At 34.7% G+C, this 13,522-nt stretch overlaps 1 pseudogene; it reads right to left on the reverse strand.

Annotated features, from left to right (window-relative positions):
• Positions 1 to 6,080: 6,080 nt before the first annotated feature.
• Positions 6,081 to 12,196, reverse strand: LOC138395998 (small ribosomal subunit protein uS2B-like; annotated as a pseudogene).
• Positions 12,197 to 13,522: the final 1,326 nt, after the last annotated feature.

Below are 13,522 nucleotides of genomic sequence, written 5' to 3' on the forward strand. Positions count from 1 at the left end.
ATTATTTTTGTTTATATCCCACCTCACAGAAAACATAGGAAATAATATATTTCTGACTCAAATGTCACGTTATTTGCTAATAATAGTATCTCACACTGCTTATTTGAAGCCTAAAGGGCCACATGCCAGACATCCATATAACTCAAGATATGAAAATACTACTCTTGAATGTATCTTGAACACTCTCCATAACTCTTCCCCTATTACTGCTTTAATTCTACCAAACTTGTGAACTGTTTTCTATTGCTGAAACATTACAAGAAGAGACTGCCTGGAGTCTCATTTCACCCTCCAATATATTGCCTAAATTGATGTCAGACTTACCACTGGAAATTATCACCATCTGGCCACAAATGTTCAATAGCTCCCTCCCATTCTCAGAAAATTCCAAGATCTCTAACATGACATGTGAAGCCCTCATAATCTGGTTTCTGTGTTGTTTATTACCATCCATCCCTCTTTTCCCTATTCCTTTCTCTCTCCAGTCTCCTCATTGAATATGTCAAACCTGTTTATGGCTTTGGAAAATAGTCATTTTCCACAAAGGCCAAGGGATTAGGTATTCTGAGCAAAAGAAATCACATGAGTAAAAGATAATGATTTGAAGTGGCACGGTGTGTACAAATAACTAATACAGTAGAGCGGTATAGGATGGTAAAACGTAAGAGCTGCTCTTGTATTGAGCATTCTCTGATCTTATTTGGGTAAAATTAATTGTTCCTTCCTTTGTATCATTAAATGTGTATATGGTGTTATACTTATTTGTTTAGCTACTAAAAATGTTGTACCACCAGATTTGGATTTGTTTGTTTTTGTAAAACTAGAATCAAGCAGTGTTTGACTTGTAGGCACTTACACATTTGTCAAAAAATTTAACTTTTAAGAAATGATTTAAGAATTGATAAACTAATTTCAGGATTTCAGATCACTGAAATTTTTATAAAAGGTTTTATAAAAATTTAAAACCCTTTATAAAAATTTAAACATGGTGGCATATCCTGCTTTTTAGCAATTGTGATACGTCTATGAAAGTTTACACTGGACTTTCTGATCCCAGTGGCTGCAGTGTGATCCCAGTGGCTACAGCAACAGGAATTTGAATAAATTCAACAGAAATTTCGATAAATATTAACTTTTAAAAAAAGCAATTAAATCTATTCACAGGCATCTATTGGCAAGTCATCCTGGGAAGGAAATAGAAATATTAATAATTATCCTAACCCATATATTGTTAATCTATGATAAAAAAAATCTGTGACTGGAATTTCATTTTGTTCATCCACAGCACCCTTATAAAAAATATTGTAACAATTTGAAATAATAATGTCATAAGAGAATGACTTTGGCTTATTTTGGAATTTTAATCTAATAAATTTGTAGAATGTTCATTTTGAATAGTAAAGTTAAAATAAAACCAAGAGGTGAGCTGATGCTTTATTGATGGGTTTTATTTATGCAAACGAAGATTTAAAGCTTCAAGATCAAGAAGGCAGCTTATCCATGATCAAGTGGAATTTATCCCTGGAATGTAAAGATGGTTCAATATACACAAATCAATAAATGTAATGTACCACATTGACAGAATAAAGGCCAGAAAAACATGATTATTTCAATAGATGCAGAAAAAGCATTTGACAAAATTTAATATCCTTCCATGATCAACAGATTTGGTATAAAAGGAATGTACCTCAATACAATAAAAGCCTTAAATGACAAGCCCACAGTTAACATCATACTCTGAGATGAAAAGTTGAAAACTTTACTTCTAAAATCAGAAACAAGCCGGGCGCAGTGGCTCACGCCTGTAATCCTAGCATTCTGCGAGGCTGAGGCAGGAGGATCGCTCGAGGTCAGGAGTTCAAGACCAGCCTGAGCAAGAGCAAGACCCCGCCTCTACTAAAAAATAAATAAATAAAATAAAATAAGAAACAAGAGAAAAATGCCCATTCTCACCACTTCTTTCAACATAATACTAGCTGCATTAGGGCAATTAGGCAACAGAAAGAAATAAAAGGCATCTTAATAAGAAAGGAAGAAGTGACATACTCTCTGTTTGCTGACAACATGAACTTATATATAGAAAACCCTAAAGACTCCACCAAAAAACTGTTAGAACTGATACACAAATTCAGTAAAATTTCAGGATATAAAAAATCAAAAAATACAAAAATCAGCAGTATTTCTACACTTTAAAAATGAGCTATCTGGAAAGGAAATTAAGAAAACAATCTCACAATAACAACACCACCAACAACAAAAATAAAATACTTAAGTATAGATTTAACCAAGGAGGTAAAATGTCAGTATATGGAAAACTACGCAAATATTGTTGAAAGAAATTGAAGAAAACATAAATAAATAAAAATATATCCTGTGTTCATGGATTAGAAGAAATGATATTGTGAAATGTTTATAGTACCCAAAGTAATCTACAGATTCAACATAATCCCTATCAAAATTCCACTGTCAATTTTCACAGCATTAGAAAAAAAATACCGAAATTCATATGAAACCATAAAAGGCCCCTAATAGCCAAAGAAATTTGGAGCAAAAGGAACAAAGCTGGAGACACCACACTACCTGACATCAAAATATACTACAAAGGTATAATAGTCAAAACAGCATGGTATTGGCATAAATACTGACACATCTACCAATGAACAAGACAGAAAATCCAGAAATAAATACACAGATTTACAGACAATTTATTTTTAATAAAGGTACCAAGAATGTACGATGGGTAAACGACAGTCTCTTCAAAAAATGATGCAAGGAAAACTGGATATCTGCATGTAGAAGAATGAAATTGGATCTTAATCTCATACCATATACAAAAATCAACTCATCATGGATTAAAGACTTAAATGTAAGAACTAAAGGTGTAAAACTAGTAGAAGAAAACAGGGTTAAAACCCCATGACACTAATCTGGGCAATGACTTTTTGGATATGATCCTGAAGGCACAGGCAACAAAAGCAAAAATAGACAAATGAGATTGCATCAAACTCAGAAGCTTTGTGCAGCAAATGAAACAATTAACCACAGTGAATGGACAACCCACAAAGTGGGAGAAAATATTTGTGAACAATACATCTGAGAAGGGGTTAATATGCAGGTGTGTGCCAGGTAACAACATGTCTGTCAATGAGGGACTGCATATGCAAGGTGGTCCCATAAGATTATGGTGGAGCCAAAAAATTCCTATTGCCTGGTGATATAATATAGTTGTCCTAACATCAGAGTGAAATGTATTACTTTTTCTATGTTTAGATATGTTGAGATACACAGATACTTACCATTTTGTTACAATTGCCTACAGTATTCAGTACAGTAACATGCTACACAGTTTTGTAGCCTAAGAGCAAAAGGCTATACCATACAGCCTAGGTATGCAGTAGGCTATACTGTCTAGGTTTATGTAAGTATACTCTATGATGTTCTCACAACGATGAAATCACCTAAGGACACATTTCTCAGAATGTATTCCAATCAGTATACAATACATAACTGTATATAAGGAACTCAACTCAATAACAAGAAAACAGTCCAATTAAAAAATGTGCAAAATGAACAGACATTTCTCAAAAGAAGACATGAAAATGGCCAACATGTTCAAGAAAAAATGCTTAATATCACTAATCATTAGAGAAATGCAAATTAAAATCATAAGGAGCTATCACCTTATATCTGTTAGAATTGCTACTATCAAAAAGATGAAAGATAGGAAGTGTTGGCAAGGATGTGGGGAAAAGGGAATCCTGGTACACTGTTGGTGGGAATGTAAATTAGTACAGGCCTTAGTACAGTGTGCAGACACCTCAAAAAACTAAAAATATAAACTACCATATGATTTGGCAATCCCACTTCTTGGTATCTACACAAAAAAATTAAAATCAAAATGTCAAAGAGATACACTCTTTGACATACTGTTATGAACACTGCCATGTTCATTGCAGTATTATTCACAATAGTGAAGACATGGAATCAGCCAAAGTGTCCAGCAATGGATGAATGGATAAAGAAAATGTGGTATACACATTGATATAGTATTCAGCCTTAAAAAGGAAGGAAATTCTGTCATTTGCAACAACTGGATGAAACTAGAGGACATTACGCAAAGTGAAATAAGTCAGGCAGAGAAAGACAAATATCACATGATCTCACTTACATGTCTAAAATCTACAAAAGTCAAACTCATAGAAGTAAAAAGTAGAATTTTGGTTACCAGAGCCTGGGAGTTAGAAGAGGAAACAGAGAGATGTGGTTCAAAGTTTATAAAGTTTCATTTAAACAGGAGTAATAAGTGTTGAGATCTATTGCACAACATGGTGACTATAGTAAATAACGTGTTGTATATCTCAAAATTGCTAAGAGTAAATTTCAAATCTAGCAAAAACCGAGTGAGTGAGGTGATGGTTATGTTAATTAAATCGATTTAATCATTCTACATTATTTATGTATATATAAATGTATATCTCAAATCATCACATTGTATCTCATAAATATACACAATTATGATTTATTGATTAAAGCTAATAATAGAAAAATAAGTAAGCTTATTACTTAATAAATTGTAAAAACTTCTTTGGTTTTGTCTAATGCTTTCTTTTTTATGCTATCTCTTCATCTAATTGCACAAAGAATAGTTATATTTGCAATTCGGTTTATTTTAAAAATATTTTTACTTTTAAAATTTATAATAAACTAAGTAATACCTGTATAATAGTAAAGAAATCAACTAATTTCTGCTCCATCTCCTCTCATCACCAGTTCTATTCCTTGGAAGATTTTGACTGGTTAAAATCTGTTTCTTTTGCTAGTTACCTCAGTATTATTAAAATAATATATTTATATCATAATTTAAAATTTTTTCAAATTATTTATACTTCTAATTTTGATACTTGGGAATATAACATTCTCTACTCTCAACCCAATTATCAAATACAGGTTTTCAGTCTCTTTCTAGAGTGTTTGTTATGAACAAGGCTTTTGTCAGCACTACATACATGCCACTGAAATATAATATCCCCGTAAGTTGGGCACTATTATCCCATTGAAGTGACTGAAGTAAAGAGAGGTATGACCTGCCAAATGTCGATAGCCAGCAAGTTGTGGCACCAGAGATCTATGATTATTGGAGATCTATCTTCATACCATTGTCTCTTAATTCATAATATTTTTTAACTTCTTTATTTGTAAGATGAGGATTTTTAATCATTCTACAAATATTTGTCTCCAAATTTAATAGTTTGCCTATCATTTCTGTGAAATATAATAGCCAAAACTCTTACTATTAGCTACTTTTATTCTAGAAGGAGAAGAAAGATAATAAGCATTAATTAACGAATATCCAAGACTTAGTTGGGCAATGTTAGTGGAGAGTAACTGAGTGGCTGCTTTAACAAGGCTTCTCCAAGGACGAAACATTTCATCAGAGACCTGGATAGGAAGAGAATTGAAACTCTTTCAGACAGAGAGATGAGCTAATGCTTAGTCTGAAGAGCAAAAGCCAGCTGGTTTGTTTATGAACAGAAAGAAGTCAGAGTGACAGGGAAAGAAGAGACATAAAAGAAAATAAGGTCCAAGAGTTAATTAGAGGCCGGGTCATGCTGTCCTTTGTATGCCAAGTGTAGCAGACAGCATCAAATGCCATATTCCCTTCACACTCACAGTCCCGGTAGAAGTACAGTGTCTTATACCTGAGATTTTTCTTTGCTCAGAAATTTCCGTCTCTGGAGAGCTGAGCAGTCTAGAAGTGCCTGAGTGCAGCCTTTGGCCAATAAATGATGGAAGTCAGAATACATTTATTACAGTTTTATTGCACTGTGATGGGACAATTCGAAGCATGTTCCATACTAGCTTTCAGAAGTCTCAGGATCTGTTTCTGGAAAAATCCCAACTAAGAAGGCTTAAATCTAAAAACTTGGACTTTATTCTAAATTTGTTGCAAAGCAATGAAAGACTTCTTAGCAAAGAAGTACCATGATCTGAGTTACTTTTTTTTTTTTTGAAACTGATTTTTATTTTCTGTCAACCTTATTTCCATCTTGTTTAAGAGCCTGTGGAAGAACAGCTTAAGATCACTCAATGGTTGTTCCTACACATTGAGTAGTCTGAGCTGTGGGAACTTCAGACCAGTCTTCCATGGCAGGCTGAGCATTCATCCTCGGTAGGGAACCACTGAGTAAGCACCGAGGGCACCTGCCGCCTTCAGACCAGTCTGCAACCTCGGGTTGAGTAGCAGTAAACTCAAGAGCTGGAGTGGTCCACTCACCCTGAAATTCCTCCTTGGTCACAGCTTTCTCAGCTCTTCCTTTTCAATTGCTTCAGAATCTCTGTAAAAGTAGAGATCAAGCATGACCTCCCACAGGTGTTCACAGGAGATGGTGCCACACATGCAGAGAACGTCCTCGGCCAGCATCTACCACATCAGACGCGTTGAGTGAACACCCTTGTTATATCAGATGGCGATGTCCACATAATGCAGAGGAAAATCTGTGTTACACAGAGCAATGGCAGGCAGGATAACATAAGACGTCTCTGTGGTCAGCCCTGGGGTCGGTAACCACCAGCAGATGCAACTCCCAGAATTCTACCTGGATCTGGTTAAGTGAAGTTTCCGGAAGTGAAGTGACCAGTAACAGGAGTGACTCTAGTGGCAGGAGCAAACTTATTAATTAAAGTTCATTGTTTATATTGAGGCTCATTCTTCGTGTTCTGCATTTTTATGGATTTTGATCAATGTTTACTGTCATATATTGACACTTTTTTGTGGTTTGGAAGATTGATTGTTCTTTTTTTGTTCCATAATATGTTGAGTGGATGTACCACAGTTTATTTATGTATTCACTAATTAAAGGACATCTGAGTTGCTTGTAGTTTTTGGCGATTATGAATAAAGCTGCTATAAATATCAGTGTGCAGGTTTTTGTGTAGACATAAGCTTTTTACTCAATCGCATAAATACCTTGGAGCACAATTGCTGCATTGTATGGTGAGGCTATGTTTAGTTTTTCTGGGAAACTACCAAACTGTCTTTCAATGTAGCTGTATCATTTTGCATTCCCCCACAAGTGAGTAAGAGTCCCTGCTGCTCTATACCTTCCCATCAGTTGGTTATTTGTCAGTTTTATGAATTTTAGCCATTCTAATAGATGTATAATGGTATCTCATTATTATTTTAATATGCAACTCCCTAATGACTTATGATATTGAGTGTCTCTTTATACGCTTCATGTTTATATATCATTTTTGGAGAGGTGTCTGTTCAGATCTTTTGCCAACTTTTTCATTGTTATATGTTGGAGCTGAAACTAAAGTATAAAAGCATTTTTTACTAATTTTTGTAGAGGACTTGTTATTCTTTTAATGTTCGACAGTGATATGACTAGGTTTTTTTGTTTTTTGTTTTCATTCATTCTGTTATATACACTCAATTCGTGTCCTTCATAAGAAATTGTAGTTTATTATTTTTATTTAGAAAATACTTTCCAACACTAATCCATTTTCTCTGTTCTGCTGAAAATCATATTAGTTGAGTGTTGGCACTTTGGGGTTAATTGTTTATGTCTTTCAACAAATCTCTCATACTTTCTATCTTTTTGTTCTACTTTCAAAGGAATTTTCTTGGCCTAGTTTTGCTAGCATTGCCTTATTCCCTCATTATTACTTTCCAGGGGATTTTGTTCTTATTTTGTGAATGCAATATCTTCTTGAATATCTCAATATATAATAGTTAGATTGTTTTTTCCTAAATATACATTATCTTTGTTTACTCCAGCATTATTTTTCTCTTTCTTCATCTCAGTCTGTTTTCAACTTGTTGGAGGTTTTTCTGAAATACTTTATGATATTGCTTTTCTGTTTTGGAAGAAATGAGGCAGTATAAAGCTGATTTCTTTCTATTTGGTGGAAATTGTCTTTGTATGTGAGTGGAAATGGTCAACTGGAGATTTAGTTTTATATTAATCAGAAAGTCAATAATTAATTCAAAGAAACCCTCAATGTCAGGGTGGGAAGACCTTTAACTGGGATGTTCTTCACTTTTGGAAGTAGTTCAGGAAGGGAATTTTCATAATTAGAATTTCAGTTATTTTCTGTTTTCAATCCTCCCCACTGTATTTGGAATTTACAAGTTCTTCAAGGCCCAGAAGTGATATTTCTTAAACTTCAACTCCCTCCATTCTGCTCATTCTCCTGTAATACTTTGTTATATATATTTATATCTAGATTTATATCTATATTTGTATCTATATGCATATCCACTGTCCATCTATCTAATGATGAAAATTAGAAATCTCAAAATTAAATGAATAATTTGAAAAAAGAAATAACCTAATAAATCTCTTATTTGTTTCTAAAAAATTCCTAAGAGTAATAAGTAGAAGGGAAATCAAACTAGTTGCAAGGGAAAAAAAGAAACAGAAGTTAATATTAAGTAAGAGTTTATTACATCTGAGAAAACTTTCCTCCTCTCATCTTAGATATTCAAGACAAGACTGTTCCATGAGTTACTGAGAAGGCACAAAGGCATATCAGAAAAGATTTACTGTTTATTGTAGCTACAGAAGTAAAGAAAAATGATGTCTCCACTACTTAAGGAGAGAGATTCAGTGTTTTGTCAAAAAGCTGCAATCCTTTCTGGGGAGTAGGAAGTGTTTGTAAGTTGGAAAGAAAACATCTAAGTGTGGGAGAAGAATCCAGCTGGAGACACAATGGACTTATTGAAGACATTTTCATGCCATGATTTTGCTTTGCTGGCCGTGGTTCTATAAATATTGCAATAACCTTACTTCCCACTCCACATGCACAACCAGGACCATGAATGTTCTTACCATTGCTCCATTACAGCATATGGGCACACTCCACTTGAGCTATCAGTAGGCAAAGTGAGGATACCGCTTAGTTTTCTGATAAAGCAAAGATCTAATGTAAGTTAAGAAAACTGTTGTCCCTGGTATCTGGAACTTTTTAAGTCATGGTTTGCCCATGCCCTACTGAGGACAAACAAATGTTTATCTGAAAAAGTCTTCTATCTGTAAGCCAGAGAAGTCTGAACTGTTATCACTTCCAGTGTTCAGAGACCTACTCTCCCGATCTTGATCATTGTCCCATCTCAATCCATTTCTCCTTCTCTTTATCAACATTCTTGTCTTGCATTTCAGTTTTTCCATGTCTGGCTGTCAGCTTTTCAAAATAATAACCATTAATTTATATAATTAGTTTCACTGAGGAGGTCTCAGTTTACAGTACTGCCAACATATTGGGCACTTTGTCAGGGGTTTTCAGGAATCACACGTCCTTCACAAAAGAGATGCCTTGCTAATGATAACAAAGAAGACGTTATTACACATTGTCAGTAAAAACATTATTGCTGCTCTGAAAATATTTTCTAAGCACCTGGGAGTTGGGTTGGGAGTATTTCTCATCTGCAACTTCAAAATCATATCACATAGTAGTTAATACTTACATATAAGGCTGGCCTTGATTAACGTAGCTACAAGTTGAACATTGCTGATTCATGTCTCACTTTTTTTATTACATCTACCCTCCTCCTACCATGTTTAAAACAACAATAACATTGAAAAGGGACAATAAAACTAATGTCCATTAATAGAAGCAGTAGAGGCCAATAAAAATTGTTAATACTAAGAGTCATACTTTGGATAACATTGTGGACCACCTCTGTGAACTCTTTGAAATGTTATACTCAAGAAACAGTGAATTATAATTGATACGTTAGCTTTGAATTTCAACCTCTGATTGAGACTACTGACACCAGAAATGTAGGTGAAAATGAATTTGGAAATGGATGTAAATTCAAAGTAGTTAGAAATAGCATGTTTATTGGGGCCATTTATTTATTGGAGCTGCATACATTTCTGGCTTTGGGAATCAAGAGAGCTGGAGGTAGAGACCCAGGTGGAGCTGCAGGAACTGCGAGCCCAACTGCTGCCCTGCACCTATAAAGTGAGAGAGCAGATCAGTAATGTCATGTGTGAGCTACAGTGGCCGAGACACCTTGCACAGACCCTCAAAATATAATGACCGCTGGTTTACTTGTTTGTATATTGCATGTCTCACATTAGTATCTCTTGTGAACAACCCTAACCAAGAGTCATATAAGAAAGGTAATTCTGGGGAAAAGTAGTTGCAACTTAGCTAAGCTGAAACTGTACAAAACCACCATAATTGGAAATAATGAAAGTTTGCAGAATTGTGCAAAATATGGATTCTCTCCTATTTGTGCCGTTGCTGTACTGAGCAGTTGCTGAGTAATTAAAATCTCGCCATCAGAGGTGTCATTATTAGAACCCTGTTGGTGCTCTCAGATGTGAAGTCAAGCATGGCACTTTATTGCATGGCATCCTGTGAATTCCTGTACCTTATCAGCAGCTAGTGATTCTTTTGATGGCATAGCAATAAAATTATACATTTTATAGCTATAAAATGAATAATACACCTATATCTATAAAAGCTAATAAGCCCTTCTTCTTTCTCCCTAGTCCTTCTCTATTGCATTTGTGCCTGCTCACATGAGCAGACACACACACACACACACACACACACATAGCCTGAGGTAACACCATAAATTACCTCAGCATTAAAGAGAAAAATTGTTCTGGTCGAGTGTATTTAAGAAAAGTACTGTGAATGTGCACAGAGATGACACATGTGCAAATAAAATGAAAGGAATTTGGTTTTGATCTAATGGTTTCATCGATTTTTCCTGAGCAGGATTGTAATTACCTGCACAGGAGCTTAAAATAATACGGGCAGTAAGTTTCAGGAGTTATCTTATTAAATGAATATGTTATTTGTATTCTATATGGAAATTAGCTTGTGTGTTTTGACTTTATGCATGAGGCTGGGACCCCCTGGGTCCTGTGGGGACCAGGCACAGCTGATTTCTTCATCTGCAAGGCAGAAGCCTGACAGCCACAGATGTGAGCTGCTCCAGCTTTAGGTGTGAAAGCTGCTTTGTGAAGCCAGAATTCAGGCAATTAAGCAAGTTCCCCTCCTGGTAAGCTGGTAGTTCGCCAGGGCACTGGCAACGCTGCCCCCACCGCTCCAGGCAGAGGGCTTGGTGAGATGGAACACCTGAAGCCGCTTGCTGAAAGAGAACAAAGACTCAAAAACTGAAATGTTGAGGACCTCTGTTTTAAAATTGTTTTAGCTGTTAACTGCATTCTACAGAAGGTTAAAATAAAATATAAAGAACCCAAGATAGCATCATAAGTAATCGTGTATAACTCCTTCGATTTACCAAGCACATTTATTATGCATTACATTTGGTATGTTATATATTAATCATCTATTATTAATATATCACTTCTTAATTTTTACAGAAATAAAGTAAAGTATATATGACTATTGTTATTTGGAGATTAGAAAACTGAGGCTCAGAGCAAATCAGTGCCTTACTGTAGGTTATACAGCCCATAAGTGACCAAGCCAGGACTGAAATCCAAATTCCCCCAGTTCAATCCATGCTCAAGTTTGAATACTTTATAAGCAGACAGGACACACATGAGTTAGTAAAATAAATAGCCAATTTTACTAGCCTCTCCAGCACAGTTTTCTTGGATTTTGCCATGGTTTTAGTGTATTGCTTATAAAACTAGTTCTACCTTGTCTTTATCCATTAGTTTAAGAGTTCCTAATAATTGTGAATTTGCAGCTAGCACTTTGCCAAACTTTTGAAGTAGAAGTTACAACTGTGAATAGTCGTTAGAATATAAATACTAGTTTGTGTTCTAGATGAGGAGGAAGCAAAGGGAAAATGAAATTTAAGCAGCCACATTATCAGGAATTTTACTGGATACTTAAACATTTTGTCAGCAAATTATTTCAACAATGAGAGATAGGTGGTATATTATTCCCCCAGAGAGAGGAGACCAAAGTCAAAAAATTTCCCCCAGGACAAGGAGAAAATAAGTTGTTCAAATGGAATTTGAACATCATGCTATCTAATTTTCAAGATGAAGGGAGAAAGCCAAAAAAGCATGTCAAATGTCTATTCTTTGTTAGGTACTCCATTCACTACTTTTCAGACATCATGGTTTTTCCCTTTATAACAATCCTGTAATGTTAGTAACTATTCAACTCTTGTTTTTTAGATTCCATATTTAAGAGAGATCATGCAATATTTTTCTTTCTGCATCTGTCTTCTTTCACTTACCATAATGCCCTTCATCTCAACCACATTATGGCAAATGGCAGGATCTCCTTCTTTTTTAAGCCTGAATAATATTCCATTGTGTATATATACCACAGTTTCTTTATTCATTGAACTCTTGACTGACACTTAGGTTGTTTCCGTATCTTGGCTATTGTGAATTATGCTGCAATAAACAGGGGAGTGCAGACATCTTTGTGAGGTGGTAATTTTACTTTCTTTGGAAACATACCCAGAAGAGGAATTGCTGGATTATATTCTGTTATTAATTTCTTGAGAAACCTCCATACTGTTTTCCATAATGGCTGCACAAATCTACATTCTCATCAGCAGTGTACAAAGGTTCCCTTTTCTTCACAACTTCGCCAACATCTGTTATCATTTGACTTTTCTATTAAACTCATTTTGCAAATGAGGAAAAGGAAGCAAGTTAATTTAAGTTGCCTAAAATCCTAAAGCTAGTAATTGGCAGAGAAGGAAATTGAATGTCTGACTTCAGTGCTGTGCCTCTTCCACAAACAGGTGCCCCAGATTTCTGAGTGTATACATGAAAATCTAAACACACAAGAAATAAATAAGTTTTTTCAGACAACAGAGTAAAAACAATTCATAGAGTAGAAAAAGATTGCCGAGCCTTTTGATATCTGCTACTAAAGTAGGATATGGTTTTGTTAGTTTTTTTCCTTAAGCTTCAAAGAAGATTGCACTTCAAGAGCTTTCATATATTTTTGCCAATATTCTTGTAAATATAAGCTTACATAAAATACTTATAAGAAAAAAAATTATTTGTAGCAAACAGGAAATGTAGCTAGGTATAGTGCATTGAGAATTGCATGCTGGGTTACTCTAAATAGAAGGGAAAAAAAACCTCAAGGAGAATAAAATTAAATATATACATCACTAAAAACACAAGTAAATGGAACAATAATTGGTTTACTTAAAATGTCTTTCATTCAAAAAAAGTCTACACTAAGTAAAATCAATTATTCATACCTAGGATTATGAAAATTAATATTTAACAGTTTACTACTTCAATTGCTCCATAAGGACTAAAAGTTGGATAAATAATATTAATTTAATACATTATACCATTGATGATAATAAAGTCTAATTAATGTAAACTCTACCATATGAAAACTCTGTTGCTTTAATTTTAATTGTCTCTAAAGACGAATTATGAATATGGAGATACCTCTTACTTCAAAAGTTGGAGCTTAATTCCCTACATGGACAACTCTCCCCTTACTCCATCCTTGAGAACGGACTAGGTTATAAAGTCCCCATTTTTAAAGAACAGAATAGGGAAAAGGAAGAGGAGTAACTGCACAGTGGAGACTCCCTATG

The sequence above is a fragment of the Eulemur rufifrons genome, chromosome 15 (assembly GCF_041146395.1).
Source record: "Eulemur rufifrons isolate Redbay chromosome 15, OSU_ERuf_1, whole genome shotgun sequence".
NCBI classification, from domain to species: domain Eukaryota; kingdom Metazoa; phylum Chordata; class Mammalia; order Primates; family Lemuridae; genus Eulemur; species Eulemur rufifrons.